We start from the raw sequence: 14,521 nt of genomic DNA, 5'->3' as shown, positions 1-14,521 counted from the left end.
TCGACCCCTCCCCATCCCCCTCCCCCAGCCCCACCCTCTGGACAAATGAGTAGTTTCTGGACCATATTGACTTGATAATCTTGGTAACTCCTAAATTGACTATGCCAATTTCCTGTGGATTAAATTAATTACAATCACAAACCTGTAGACAGCAAAATTAAATCCAGGAATGGTGTCCCTGCCACATGGAAATTTTTGTTTTTGGTTTCTTTTTTTTTCTGAGGGGGGGTAGAGTTCAACCCCCCCTCCCCTTTGAAAAATTCATTTCATGTCAAGCATTTCCTTAAAAAATTTTGGCACTTTTGGACCCCCTCTCCCCTGGAATTTTCAATGATCCTACTTGGGGTGGGAGTGTGTTGATCTTTCAATTCTTTCTAGAACTACACCTTTACTACACATTCTTTCTTACAAAAAGTGAATTTTGTGGTCAAAATGATCTCTATAATAATCACCTCCACCCTTACATTTTTCTTTTGCATGTGGGAGAATAAACATTGACATTGACAACAATGACAACAGTTCTATTTGCACTCAACATTTACATTTTTAGTTTAGCCAATAACTACAAGAAAAGTCAAATACTCATCACAAAGACAAGCTACCATAGTATTTCTTATACCCAATCACACACTTTATTAGTCAGTATTATTCAAACATTTATCCTGTTCCATTAGTGGTGTTTGTCTATTCATTCTTAAGGGTTGTACTATACAGAGCTTCCTGAAGGACTATTCTAACCCAGTGGAGCTGGAATCATCTTATTACTGTAGCAGGTAACAAATTTTAATAGCATTAAACCTAACACCAAAAGGACACACAAATACAACTATTTTTTTGATAACTGCTACAGTGCTTAACACTATAAACTACAATGCACAAAGCAGACTATTTTCTTCCAGTGCAAGAAATTAGGAATGTCAAAGCTACTACAATTGTACAAATTCAAGTTCTTATGCATGGATTGAAAAGAGTAGGAGATGCAGTCCCTGTTGCTGTGGTCTGGTCTCTGTGTCTGTGTGTTGTGAAGAATACAATTCATTCCTGTAATCAATTGAGAAAAGGCAAATAATGAAATAAAAATTCATACAAATACAAAATGCAATAAGTCCACATTAGCTTATTTGCTGCCTTCAATACAACATCATTTAACAAATAAAGAGATAATGATGACAACAAGGATGATGACGGTAATGATGGTGATGGTGATGTCAAGGATCATGGTTAGTGGTATAGGAGACTGACTGGGTGACCTCCAGTAACTAGAAGATGAAGAAGCAACAGTATGTGTAATGCCTCATTCCATGCTGTCTAGTTACTTGAAAAACTAGTAGCCCCCTGCCCCCCTCCCCTTGCTGATTCCTGTCTATATATAATGAATTGCACAAATATTAAATTATGCATTCTTTCATTTTTACTACATCAGTTGCTCCCAGAGTACTGATGCATGGAAGAGGCTAGTCACATGCCAGGCACCTCTGTCATTTTGCATTCAAATGGTAAGATTTCAAAATGATGGAAAAAAACTTCACAACTTAATAGATTACAAAGAGAAAGTGTTATTGTCCATGAGGGTACCACCATTTCTTCTGGTCATTATGTGTGTTACCTAAAAAGAGAAGAGAGGTGGTATTTTTCAAGTGATACCACAGTTCGACAGTCTTCACATCTTGAAGCTACAAGCCAGGAAGCATATCTCCTCTTCTATGAAAAAGATGAGGTTGAAGACATGCAAGAGGTTACACATATTTCTTCTATGTCTGTTAAGGTCCAAAACTGTCTACCACAGATGCCCAGTATGCCTCTAAAAAGGAAGAAGTTTCCTGTCAAGTTTTGTCTTTCACCTGGTTACTATGCATTAAAGGCTGAAAAACCTGGCATTTTCAAGACAGCTACTGGAAGTATACCCTGGAAATATTCTACACTGGATGTAGCATCAGTATTAGCAAAGCAGAGGGAATTGCCATGGCTGGGGTCCAAATCTCAGGGAATCCTAGAATTAAAGCATGGGAGCCAACTGATGTTGAAAAGCTCCTTCCAGCTAAACACAAGATAAGTGACGGCAAACTTTCCAATTTTGTGATAGACTATATTTTTCTACTGATAGAAAGTCAGTCTCAAGCCAGTAACAAGAAAGTTTTTACTGTCAACTCCGATGTTTATAACAACATGGCACAATTCTTAATGAATATTTTCTTGAAGCATAAGTATGACTTGCTTTATGAGAACATTTCAGCAGCAGACATGATTCTGTGCCCAGTACTGCATGGATCATATATTATCAGAGAGAAGCCAACATGAAAGTTCGTAAAAAATTCAACAATCAGAAAAGAAGAAGGAATCTTTCACACAATGTTAGAAAGAACTTACCAAATGCTGGGCCTAAAAGATAGAGCAATCATTGGAATGAGTTCTGAATCCATTTTTACAGAGCTATAAAAATGGAAAGAACTTAGCAATACCCCATTGGACACAACCATTTTTCCTAACAGCTGTCTAAAATTATTGAAGCAATAACAGTAGCTGCTTTCATCTGAACTGATTTTTATCTAATCAATGCCAGCACATGAATACTCAGAGAAGTTGGAGTAGTTTCATTGCAAATTTTTCAATATTATTTGCAGCAAAGGATGGGAAAAATTAATTATTAGAAATAATTATTATCATCATTATCATTGTTATCATTGTTATCATTGTTATTATCATTATCACTATTATCATTATTATTATTGTGTTTCAAACTTTACCACTTCCCTTCCCCAAAGCAGCTACATGTATACAATACAGGGCCTTTTAAAAAGTCCTCAATGTTTAATGCCTAGAGGCTTGCTGGTTTGGCAGTCAGTGGAAAGGTAATGAAAGAAATACATTCAGCTGGATTTATATGATTATAATTAACATTCAAATATTGATTCTAACTCTGCACTGACTCAGGATATAAAAAACAAGACATTGATTGCATTATATATGGTGGCTTGATGCAAATGAGCCAAGAGAGCTTTTTTTTTTCAGGTACATGATCATAAAAAAGCCCCATGTTCTGTAGTTGTAAGTCATAGGGTGAAATTCAGTACTTTAACTATATTCAGTAGACCTCAATGCAGTTTTCAACACCACCTTAATGTCAAATAATTTTTGTGACAATTCTGTTATCATAAAAATATCAGTAATACTGCAAATTTCAGCAACAGTTGTACACGTTATAGGAAAATGATTCTTCTGTAAAAAATTTTTCTTCTAGCAGACTTAAATTTTCTGAAAAAAATAACATGATCATAAAAAAGCCCCATGTTCTGTAGTTGTAAGTCATAGAGTGAAATTCAGTACTTTAACTATATTCAGTAGACCTCAATGCAGTTTTCAACACCACCTTAATGTCAAATAATTTTTGTGACAATTCTGTTATCATAAAAATATCAGTAATACTGCAAATTTCAGCAACAGTTGTACACGTTATAGGAAAATGATTCTTCTGTAAAAAATTTTTCTTCTAGCAGACTTAAATTTTCTGAAAAAAATAACATACAATGTATGGAAAAACTATCACAAACAACAGGGCAGATTCAAGGAAAGGTACAGCCATAGCCAGTATGAAGCAAACATCCCCACCACTCCCAAAATGCATTATCAGTTGCCTCAGATGTCCAGGCTGTCCAGGGAACAATTTAAACGTTAAATAAGTACAGTTTTGCGTATTCAGATTAATTACTGCTAGGTGCATTATTTTATGACAACGTACTTTAACAAGTTAGGTATATATATATATTTCATATCACAAAAGCAAATAATTTCTGGTGTTATCGCTAATTGGGATATCAGATCAAGAAAGTATAAGGTTATTAATAAAGAGTTCAATTTTGGCTGAAGGTTTTTCGAGTTATTAATTTGACAATTCACTGTACGTTGTAAAATTACAAAGCAAAACACTAAATTTAGGTTGAAAAACACTAAAATACTTACTTACCTTCGGTCTCAAAACGTTTTTCACTATACTGCTGTAAAAATTTGAGTTTGTGTTTACTACAAGCCGATGTTTCTTGTATACTCCAATGTGACGACATAAGCTAGTGGCAAAAAAGGTCACGCAAGCAAGCAAAGGCCTGGGCACAAATTCAGTAGGCTTGGCTACTGAGTTGAGCCTGGTTTCTAAGCTCCTTCAGAAAGTGATCCCAAAAAAAATTTTTGCTCGCCGAGTTCACTGAAACCTTTGTGAAACGTGAATGAAAAGATTAACATCACATGGTGAAAGAACACCGTACATTCAAAGAGGAGTGCATTTATATTGAGCACTTAAACGAAAACTCGTTTCTTATCAAGAAAGGCTTTGTCCCAAACATGAAGGTAAGTGAACGCGCGCCAAACATCAGATCAGAATTTCAACTCCAGCTGAGTAGCGTGCGCGTCAAAATACACGTCTAACGATGTCATACTTGAGAATGTTGATAAGCTATGGTCATCGAAGTAAATCCCCTTACACCTACCATATCCGTCAAAGTAATTCCTTCTTTGAAATAAGTTTTGTCACAAGGAAAATTGTTTCTGGGACAACTAGATTTTGTTCTCCCCCTCTTCCCCACCTTTTCTGCCCACGTAATGATCAAATCCCCTCCCCCTTCCCCCCGTCCCCCCTCCACGTCTCTCGTGTCAGAACTGTTTTCTTTTTTTTTTCTGTTTCAATCAGTGAATTCACGAACTACAGTCAAACCTGTCTTAGGTGGCACCGTATTGAGCACTCGCACTGTATTAGACGCCATATTCCCGTGGGTGACTGCTTAATACAGGGTTGACTGAACTCAGCCAGATTATATCCAGAACCCAGATTATATCTATTATTGTCCCCATACCCCCTAATTTCCCTCCTTTTCTCCTAGTAGCAGACTGTGGTGTTTTGCTGGAAATTGTTGATGCAAGAATGTCCTAATTAGTACTGGATTAGGATGTTCTCAATAATTAGTACCATGGACAAATTTTTACATTCTGTTTCAGATACAAGACTTGAAGTGTACATTGCAGCTATTCAACTCTGAATTTCAAACTATTCTTTTCTCTTTTTTTCTTTAAAAATTGAAGGTATCTTAGATATATAAATGAGTTGCTTGAAAAGCAAATGTTTGATGAGCTGAAGCACTAGACTGGAACTCAAGGTACAGTACTCTAAACATTTGAAATATAATACTGTTGTATTTGCTGCATTTCTCTTATTCCTTTTATACAGTTAAATTAAATTGCTCTCCAGGTGTTGGTGGTTTCCTTCCTGGTGTAAAGCAGATTGCAAATGTTGCAGCTTTGCCTGGAATTGATGGTGTAAAAATGATCATAACTTTTTCTTGTTGAAATTACAACTCAGTTTAACTCAATCTAATGTTCAATCCTGGGCCCAGTTGTTCAAAGGCTGATAAGTGCTAACCCAGGGTTAAATGTTAATCAGGGTGTGTTTAATCCTTGGCTTAAAGCCATTTTAAAATAATTTACTATAATTTTTTAGGGCATCCAATCTTCAAATTGCAGACTAAAGGAATTGTACATGTATACTGAAGTTCATTTGAAAGCTTTCAGATATGAAATCAGATTTCACACTGACCATTAGCTATCTAAACTCAGCTTTTAACAAACTGGGCACCCTTTACTCTTGGGAAGCAAAGAAAGTATAAAGTGGAGATGACAGAAGAGTTTCTTGTTATACAGTTTGTGTTTCCAGAGTATTTTTACACAAAGATTTCACTTAAAGTGATGCCAAATAGAGCATCCAGTTATCCAGTTAGATCCAGGTATCCCATTATTTTAGAATGTGGGTTTATTGAACTTTCTCTGTGGTAAAAGTTTTATTTCCTTCTTAATAAATTTAGGAAATTCTGAAATAGTATGCGTAGAATACTAATATCCTAATATCCTTCTCAGGGAAAATGCACATATTTTTTCCAGGCTAATGAAGTCTTGAAAAAAGTACAATTCTTGATCGCTTCCCTTTTGTTGAAATAACAATAACAAAGAAGGCTATGTATCTCCATTTCTATTCTGAAATGTTGATTCGTATTTTTTTGCTTGGCCATCGGAGATCAGTTGGACTACCAGATGTTCATTCTGGCTGTGGATTTGCTATTGCTATTGGTAAGTTACAATTCACACATTTGTGATAAATAAGGCAACATTTTATTCTGAATATGTTTGTGGATTGTAGTTGTTTGAAGTTGAGTGTCATGTGAAAAAAATTTTTCTCAATAAGCTATTTGTCAACAATGTAGTTTCCTCGTCATAACTCAAAGTAAGTGCCCTTTGATGAAGCTTATAGTTTCTTTTCAAACTGGTAATGTGCTTAAAATGACTTTGGTTGGTCATGGTGATGAATTCACTTTCTGAATGCAGTATAATTGTTTGTCCCGCCATTAATTAACTTTGGATGTGGATCGTGACTTTTTGACTGCATATTGTGTCTTCTTTGCATTATAAGGTCAGTAGATATGCTTGACCTTATGAAACTCTCTGTTTGGCTGTGATTGGCTGGAATCCCACACAGGCTTTGATTGGCACACTCTGACCAAATGTTCCTTTGGAGTACACTGCCGCAGAGTTATTATGTTTTCATGTTTCTTGTGGTCAGCATCCATGTTTCTGGGATGTCTACCTCTATGTCCAATTTATGTTGTAACAGGCAAAGTCTTATGTGGATGGCCTCTTATACCCTGCATGTATAATAATAGGATCACAATCAATGTACTCTACTTCAGTCCAGAGCAGGTGGTTTCCAGGTGTCTTCTGAAACTGCAGAGGCCTTTGTCTTAGCATGTCATTTCTCTATATGCTATATAACTCGTTTAACCTTACTTGCATAGGTTTTCCTGTTCCGCTGATGTAAACTTTGCCTTACTCTCAGGCAATCTTTTCAACCAGGGGCTCTTGTTGTAAAGATGCTGAGCCATGGATGGGGAGTGTCCTGTTACTATTTGTAACATCAGTGAAGTGAATGGAATGCTTTCGGTTCTTCAAATGCTGTAGCAAGCAAGATTGTGAATGTGTTATATACAGAGCGTTCTGAGATCCTTTGCTGAAAGGATGATAAGGTTATCGATTGCTCCTATAACCTAACTATAAATATTGTTATTAATTCTTTTTATTTATTTATTTTTACTTTTCACAGTGGGGAGGAGGGGGGTTTGGCTGGGTGGCTTTTCTAATTTTGTAACATGAGTTTATATGCTTACTTTGCACCCCGTTTTAGTAACGAGTTTAGAAATCTCACCATTGCATCCTAAAGCTCCATTCCTTTGATGCACTGTGATCTGTGTGATCTTGGACCACAAATCCTAATCCATATCCTCCCAAAGGAACACACAATTTAACCCCACATTTACAAAAAAGTGTTATTTGAGAGGTGATCCACAAGTATCAGTCAGCTGGACCAAGGATGGAGTGCTACTTAGTAAAAACAACAGCCTGGTTATTAGACAAGTGACATTTAAAGATAAGGGCAATTATGAATGTACTGCTAAATATGATTATGGCAAAGCAAACTCTTCCTTCAGGATGGATGTCAGAGGTAAACTCTATATTGTAGTTTATGTCAGTCATCAAACTTGTAACTTAACCAAGCATTTGTTTTGAAGTTTAAGCCAAATTTAAATAGACCTATTTTTTCCTCTCTTTTCATCCATATCATTTAAAAATATCAATGACCAAGGAACTAAGGAGTCATGATCTTATGATTCATTTTCATAAGTGTTAAAGGTAGTTCATCAACTTGGATATGAGTGTATCATTACCTAAATATTAATGATTGAAGTTGGAAAGAGATTACAAAGGAACATTCATATAACTTGTTTCAAATTACCAACATTAGTACTCTTTTTTCTAGAAAAGGGTTCCTGATTGCGTACAGTTGATTCTGACTCACTGTAAATGAAGATAAATCTGTGACCAAAAAAATAATTGAAAACACCTCCTGTTGTTAAGAAATTGCAAATCCTGTGGTCCACTCTAACATTTTTCTCTGTGAACTTATGTTAAAATGCACAATTTGGATGTCAAATGACAGATTTCCTTTTTTTTTTTTTTTTTTCATTACAGAATGCAAATGTTTTATATTGTTTGATCATCATTGCTTAATAACTTTTTGAATTCAATATATACTGTTAAAAAAATTAAACTGATAGTAATTGAACATTTATGTTTCCAACATTACACTCAACAACCAAAAAAACATTATTGGAACTAACAGCCAAACAATATCTTTTTATGCTGAACTGGAAAACCTCTGGAAAAATTGACTTTTGTGAAAAATAGACTTGAAAATCGCGTTTTTTGTTTTGATTTTGTTTATTTTTCAAGGAACTGAGGGACATGATAGACTATAGCTGGAGCAAAACAAAATAGATTTTTTGTCAGGGTTTAATAAGTTCTTTTATAATTACTGTTAGGATTGGAAATCATTGAAATTATCACCACAACAGAGAAATGGATCTTACCATGTATGTATGGAGTCACATCCTAAAAGGAAAAATTTGGAGAAAAATATATAATGGTAAGTACCTTGTTTTCAATTTAGTGGTTTCAGTGTTATTATATCACAGATTAATTTAAGGACTTCACTTTTTCAAAGCATGGCCGAGGAAAAGACCTGGATTAATCACATTGATTTAGTTTGATTGGCGTGATTGAGTTCAATAATAAAATTATTGAACTCGCTGAAAATTTCCAGTTCAATTATGTTTGATTGAACAGCAATCTAACAATTGGATTCCACTGAGTTCGATTGATTTTTGGCTGGGTTTTGTTCAATTGTCCATGCCAGGAAAAGATCAATGTTTAATTATATTGCCAAGAATTTCAACTCTACGTTTTTATTTTATCTCAATAAAAGCAATACTTGCAAAGAACACAGTTACCTCATCATGGTGTACCTCTCAAAAGAATCTTGCCCATTTCCTTGTATGGTCCTTGAACTGTTCTGGTGCTTTGTAGCTTTCTTGGCCTGGTTCTGGGTCCACTGCTTCCACCAGATCACTGAAACCCTATTTTATCAACAAAGAGAGCAAGTATGTAGATGAGTATATTTTAATATAATTTATTATAGTCATGCTCCTTAGATATTGACTAAAATTTAACTCTATGATCCGAGTGACCAAATTAACACAAGAAAATGTTTACCTTCCATAATTTCTTCACTTCTCTGTATGTCCTTCTTTGATGACTTGTCCCCTCAAAGATTGGTGTATGATCCAGTTTCTGTAGGATTGCTCGGAGGTCTTTTCCTGACATAATACATTGTTGTTATTATTATTATGTTCGTTGTTATCAGTATTAGTTATTGCTTGCCATTGCACTGTGATATGTAAAGTAATGCAAAATAAAGCCTTTTTTAGCCTGTGGTAAATTAGAATAAAGTATTAATTTTTTTTTAGAATAGCCATAGAGGTCTTTGTTTTTTTTTTTTGTTTTTCATTCTGGTGATATACACCTAACTTTAAGTCTGAGATTCCAACTATGATTTTTTATTTTTAATTGAATCTTTGTGATTTCTACACTGGTCAGATTTTATTGACTATAGTCATGCCTGGCTTTGGTAGTTAGGTACATGTAGTTAAAATAAGTTACATTTGTTTTCACTGACCTCTGCTATTGAATACAAGGCATTGATCCCATTTTGCCTGTTCCTCTCCTGTTTCACAACACTGATTGGCGGAAGAATCTCTCTTTTCTAGTCTGGTAAGGCCATCCTCAACTCATGGTATGCCTCGTCTGAAATCAAGCCTTCATCTTTCGCAACAAGTACATGCTGCGTCGTCCGACAAGTGGAGTTTTCTCTCTCGTCACCAGCATCGTGTCCAAGTGGAATTACAACTTCACGTCCTTGTACAGTGAACTTAATCTGAAGAAGAAGACAGGGGTTTCCCTTTAAAATTTGTTTTCATATGAACATAGCTGGATAGATAGATTGATCGCCACATAGATGTATGATTTTTTTTCGCGACTTTGCTGTTGGTCAATGTCTCAGTTCTATTTTTCACGAAGAAATAAAATTGTTACTTACCTTGATGGGCTCAAACTCCTTCAGTCCTTCCACCGATTGAGCCACTAGTTGCCTGACTCGTCTTTTCTTATTATTTCTGGCTGCCGGTGTTAATTGCCAGAAGTCCTTTTCGGTGTTGTAGAAAACATTTTCAGTCTCTGCAATTCTCTGCTTTAGCAGCATTCCTTCAGCATTTGCTAGTTGAAGCTGAGCTACGACTTCATTCAGCCGAGTTGCAATGGAGTTGTGCTAAATTCTCAAATTGTGGTTCTCTTCCCGAAGACGCCTTATTTCGGCCTCATAAACCTCTGTAAGAGATGGCTGTGTCTGTGCCAGTGTGCAACTCTGTGCTCTGTGTTCGTGTCATCACAGAACGAGGTTTATATCTGGCGACTCTCCACTTTGTTTGGGAATAATTTTTTTCAACCGAAGGAAAACGTTGAGAAAGGTATTATTATCATATTATCATATTATTTGTTTTCTTCCGGTATCCTTCGGATCATTAAAACGTTTCATTCGAGGCCTATTAGTTGTTTAACTCAGTTGTTGAATTGTTGATGAAAGCTGTGTATAATAAATTTTCGTTGAAGATCATCATCCGTCTTATTTCAATTCAGCCAATTGAATTTACCATGATGCACTTTGGTTAATTACATTGTAGGTTTTTTAGCTCATTCATGCTGAAAGCAATGATTGAGGTATCTTGGTGATGTTGACGGAAGTTGTCGACCGTGGACGGGAGTTGTATTCCATGGACAGAAGTTGCATTGTGGACCGTGAACGGAAGTAGTCTCGCATGCTACCCCTCCCCACTCAGTTAAAGTCAAAAAAATTAATTTCGATGAAGCTCAGAAACTCACGTGGAAAAAAAATAAGATTTTTGTATGGTTTAAAAACAATGATAACTCAAATCACATTTCTGAACTTCTAAAAATGCAACTTGAATCGAAAAGCCAAAATGTTCACACCTAGGGGACCCTCAGCGGGTTCATTTCAAAACACGCCGTTATCACGCAGAAGAGCATTAGCATCAGAGACAGTCATATTGGCAAGCCACGCATTTGCGTTCGTCTTCATCTGGTATAAAGTTATCATCACTTTATCATTGTGCTTGTCCTCGGGAGCTTTTAAACATACAGTAAACACATTAATCATAGCGGCCAAGATGGTCTAAATATTTTCTTTCGAGCTCCATTATTCGGTCCGGACTTGAGGCTCGCTTAGACAAAAACAGCAATACCAATCCGGTCAGTACAAAATACAGACTGCAGACAGCAGACCGGGTACAAAATGCAGACTAGGTATAAAATGTAGACTGCAGACTGGTTACCAAATGCAGACTGACAATTTATACTGTTTTTTCGTCTGATACGTGATAACATATCGTATTAAAACTTACCGAGCGTCACGCAATCGCTTTTCCGCGATCATCTTTTACTATCATTCGCAATATTGGGGAAAATTCCTTACTCGTTTCTTGATCACAGACGTTCTGAAAATAATTTCAAGCCTTCCTAGAGTCTTCTCGCTTTGCGCGCGAGTTAGTTGGTGTGACGTCGGCACAGAATTTGCCAACTTAATAAAAGTGGATGTAGATGTAAATGAATGTCACTATCGAATATTTAACACGCGCAATAGTCGAGAAACAATTGACAGCTTTGCACGTGGTCCATACGTTTCATCTTTTTAACCGATATGTGTTCACTTTGCAGGGTCGGCCAGGGGGGGTAGTGGAATACCAATATACCCGAAAAAAAATCGACAAAATACCCCAAAATACCCCAAATTCCTCCAAATATACCCAAAAATAATCGAAGCTTTGAATACTTTATACCTGAAATTCAAAGAAAGTGATATACTGAATACCCATATTTAAGCTGCAATATACCGTATACCCGATTTAAAACGCCCCTGAATACCGAATACCCAAAAACCCTGGCCGACCCTGACTTTGTTGACAAAAATCCGGGCCGGTGTCCCAGCGGATTTGGACCCCCCTAGAATTGGACCCCCCGGTCCAAATCCGCTAGCGGATATGGACCCCCCCGGTCCATATCCGCTAGCGGATTTGGACCCCGGGGTCCATATCCGCTAGCGGATATGGACTCCCCTCCGCGGATTTGGACCCCTTTAACAAAACTGAGTAAAAACATTACCATACATAACTTCCTAATAGTAGAAAGTAGGCTTTCAAAGAAAGTTTTTTTTCTGCGTTATGACGTACTTTACGAAGTAAAGTAAGAGTAGTACTAGTTTCATACTTGTTCTTCAGAATTGTATTGCAACAGAATAAGAAAGGATTTGGTATGAGTTTCAATAGTTCGAATCCAATAGTTTGTTGTCATTTAATTCATGCGTAGGCTATTCTACCAACTTAAATAAATGTGTCAGAAATGAAACGATATCTGCCCTTTTCTTCGTCAATTATAGTACGCAATCTTGTGTTGAAATTTTAACGGACATCGCCTAAAAGCTCGCAGTTGGAACAAGTTACGAAAAAGGAATGTTTAGTTGGGGGGGGGGGGTCCAAATCCGCGAAGGGGGGTCCAAATCCGCTAGCGGATATGGACCGGGGGGGTCCAAATCCGCGGGGGGTCCAAATCCGCGGGGGGTCCAAATCCGCTGTGACACCGGGACCAAAATTGTTCCCTCGACTTGATGTATTTTTAACGTTTAGAGGTGTTCACGCACTGATTTTCACATATGTGCCTTATATTGTTATTGGCTTACATGAGGAGCTGGCGAATTTTTATAGGGAAAAGCGAAGCATTGCTTTCGTGACTGGCCATTTGTTTACTTTTCTGATGGTTCTATCTCTCATCTGTTTGGGGATTACACAAATATTGATATGTGAAAAGCAGACTATATGGGGGCTTGAAATTCTAGTAAGAACGATTGTGGCCGCTTTGTTACTGGGATACCTGTGGTAGCCCAGTCATAAAATGCCTTTGTTTTTTTGTCGTCTTTTTTTTTTTTTTTTTTTTTTTTTCCTCCGCCACAAAATAGAAAAATTGCGCAATAGTACCCATAGGTCATTGGGCCCTCAACACCATGACAACTAACTGTGATCCAATGAGGTGTTCACATGCTGATCACGCGTGCTATCTTGATGATGATTGAGGTTGTCATGCACGGACAGGGCCGGGTCACATGACGAACACGAGATTTTTGCCCATAAAACTATTTTGTCAGTCGTTTTGTATTTCAACGTAATTGGATTACGATCATCTGGAGCATTATGGGGCAAACGCTCAAAATACTTATAGACGCATACACAAGTCGTATTGCTCGCGGCCAATCCATAGAAAAAGATGTTATTGAGCGGTAATTTTGGATCGGACAGAATCGCGAACGCTTGAAAGCCATGAAAGCATTGAATGCCTTGCATGTCTTGTATGCCAAGTATGCCAATGTCTTAGTTGAAAACGTAAACTCGTTGTAAAAAGCAAAATCTGAAATCTGAAACCAAACTGCACATACTCTATGCAATCTATTGAACAACACTACTACCGTGAGACTGAAGAACAAAATTCAAATGGATGCAAACTGCTTGTGAAGAAAGACGCCATGTTAGATTCACTTGATGCCAGGGAAGGTAGCTACGATAACAGTGCGAATGGTATTAATTTCACGATCAGAAAGGTGAATCTTATGTTTGTTTTCATTGTAGTTGTATGGATATTCTTTTTTAATAAATACATGATTCAAAATCCCGTGTTTTTTGTGTATAATGTTATTATGTTAAGTATTGTTTACGCAATTGTCTTATCACAGGCGACCCAAGGGTCACGTCTCGAGAAAGAGCCAACGATTAATTCACGAACGCGTCACGCGTTGTGTGACTCAGGAATAGTTATGCTAGGAACCGTTGAAAATTTGAACACGTTATAAGGAATAGTATAGGGAACGAAATATGGTCGATTTACAACGATAAATATTTCGAAATATGAAGATTTTTCTCGTAAAATCAATAAAACTTACTCATACCTTGTGTATCCGTTGAAGTTTCTGGCGATTGTTGCCGTTTTAAGCTTGCTTTACCATCACTATTATTCACGTCATCTACTTTTATTACATTGGTAAAATCTGTACAGACATCACACCAACCAACTATGTTGAAGGCTTGAAATTATATTACGATCGATTTTCGTCAAGAAATGGGCCAGGAATTTTCCACAATAGTGCAAATAATCGTGAAGGCTGTTCGCGGAAAAGCGATTGCGTGACGCTTGGTAAGCTATAAGATGACATATTATTATATACAAGACGTAAAAACTCTTCAGATTCTCAGTCTGCATTTTGTATCCACTCTGCAGTCTATATTTTGTATCTGGTCAGCAGTCTGCTGTCTACATTTTGTACTAACAGGTATCCGTGGCAATAATACAGTGTATGCCCTTGGCCAGACTTGAGCTCACTATTTCAGTATAGTAGTCCGACACGCGTAGTATCACTACACTTGATTCCAGTTACGTTATTCGTCACCAGATGGTTGCAAGCGTTAACGATCTCTTACTTGAT

The 14,521-nt window shown here is 36.9% G+C and overlaps 2 long non-coding RNA genes and 1 pseudogene across 12 annotated transcripts; 1 reads left to right on the top strand and 2 right to left on the bottom strand.

Moving 5' to 3' along the window:
- Positions 1-505: 505 nt before the first annotated feature.
- LOC149045270 (uncharacterized) lies at positions 506-4,187 on the bottom strand. Of its 11 annotated transcripts, none has more exons than XR_016187123.1 (4): positions 3,962-4,184; positions 2,368-2,430; positions 1,607-1,801; positions 610-1,041 (listed from the first exon to the last, which is right to left on the bottom strand). It is a non-coding gene; the product is annotated as an uncharacterized LOC149045270 (long non-coding RNA). The 11 variants fall into 11 exon arrangements; XR_016187126.1 differs by having other exon boundaries at positions 1,607-1,701; positions 3,962-4,163; XR_016187128.1 differs by having other exon boundaries at positions 1,607-1,701; positions 2,368-2,379; positions 3,962-4,152.
- Positions 4,188-8,306: 4,119 nt separating this feature from the next.
- Positions 8,307-9,832, top strand: LOC149045268 (uncharacterized). The gene is made up of 3 exons (XR_016187195.1): positions 8,307-8,512; positions 8,852-9,026; positions 9,693-9,832. It is a non-coding gene; the product is annotated as an uncharacterized LOC149045268 (long non-coding RNA).
- On the bottom strand, positions 8,308-9,706 carry LOC149045269 (uncharacterized; annotated as a pseudogene).
- Positions 9,833-14,521: the final 4,689 nt, after the last annotated feature.

The sequence above is a fragment of the Pocillopora damicornis genome, chromosome 5, assembly GCF_964200805.1.
Source record: "Pocillopora damicornis chromosome 5, jaPocDami1.2, whole genome shotgun sequence".
Lineage (NCBI taxonomy): Eukaryota > Metazoa > Cnidaria > Anthozoa > Scleractinia > Pocilloporidae > Pocillopora > Pocillopora damicornis.
This window is presented reverse-complemented; position numbering and strand designations above follow the sequence as displayed.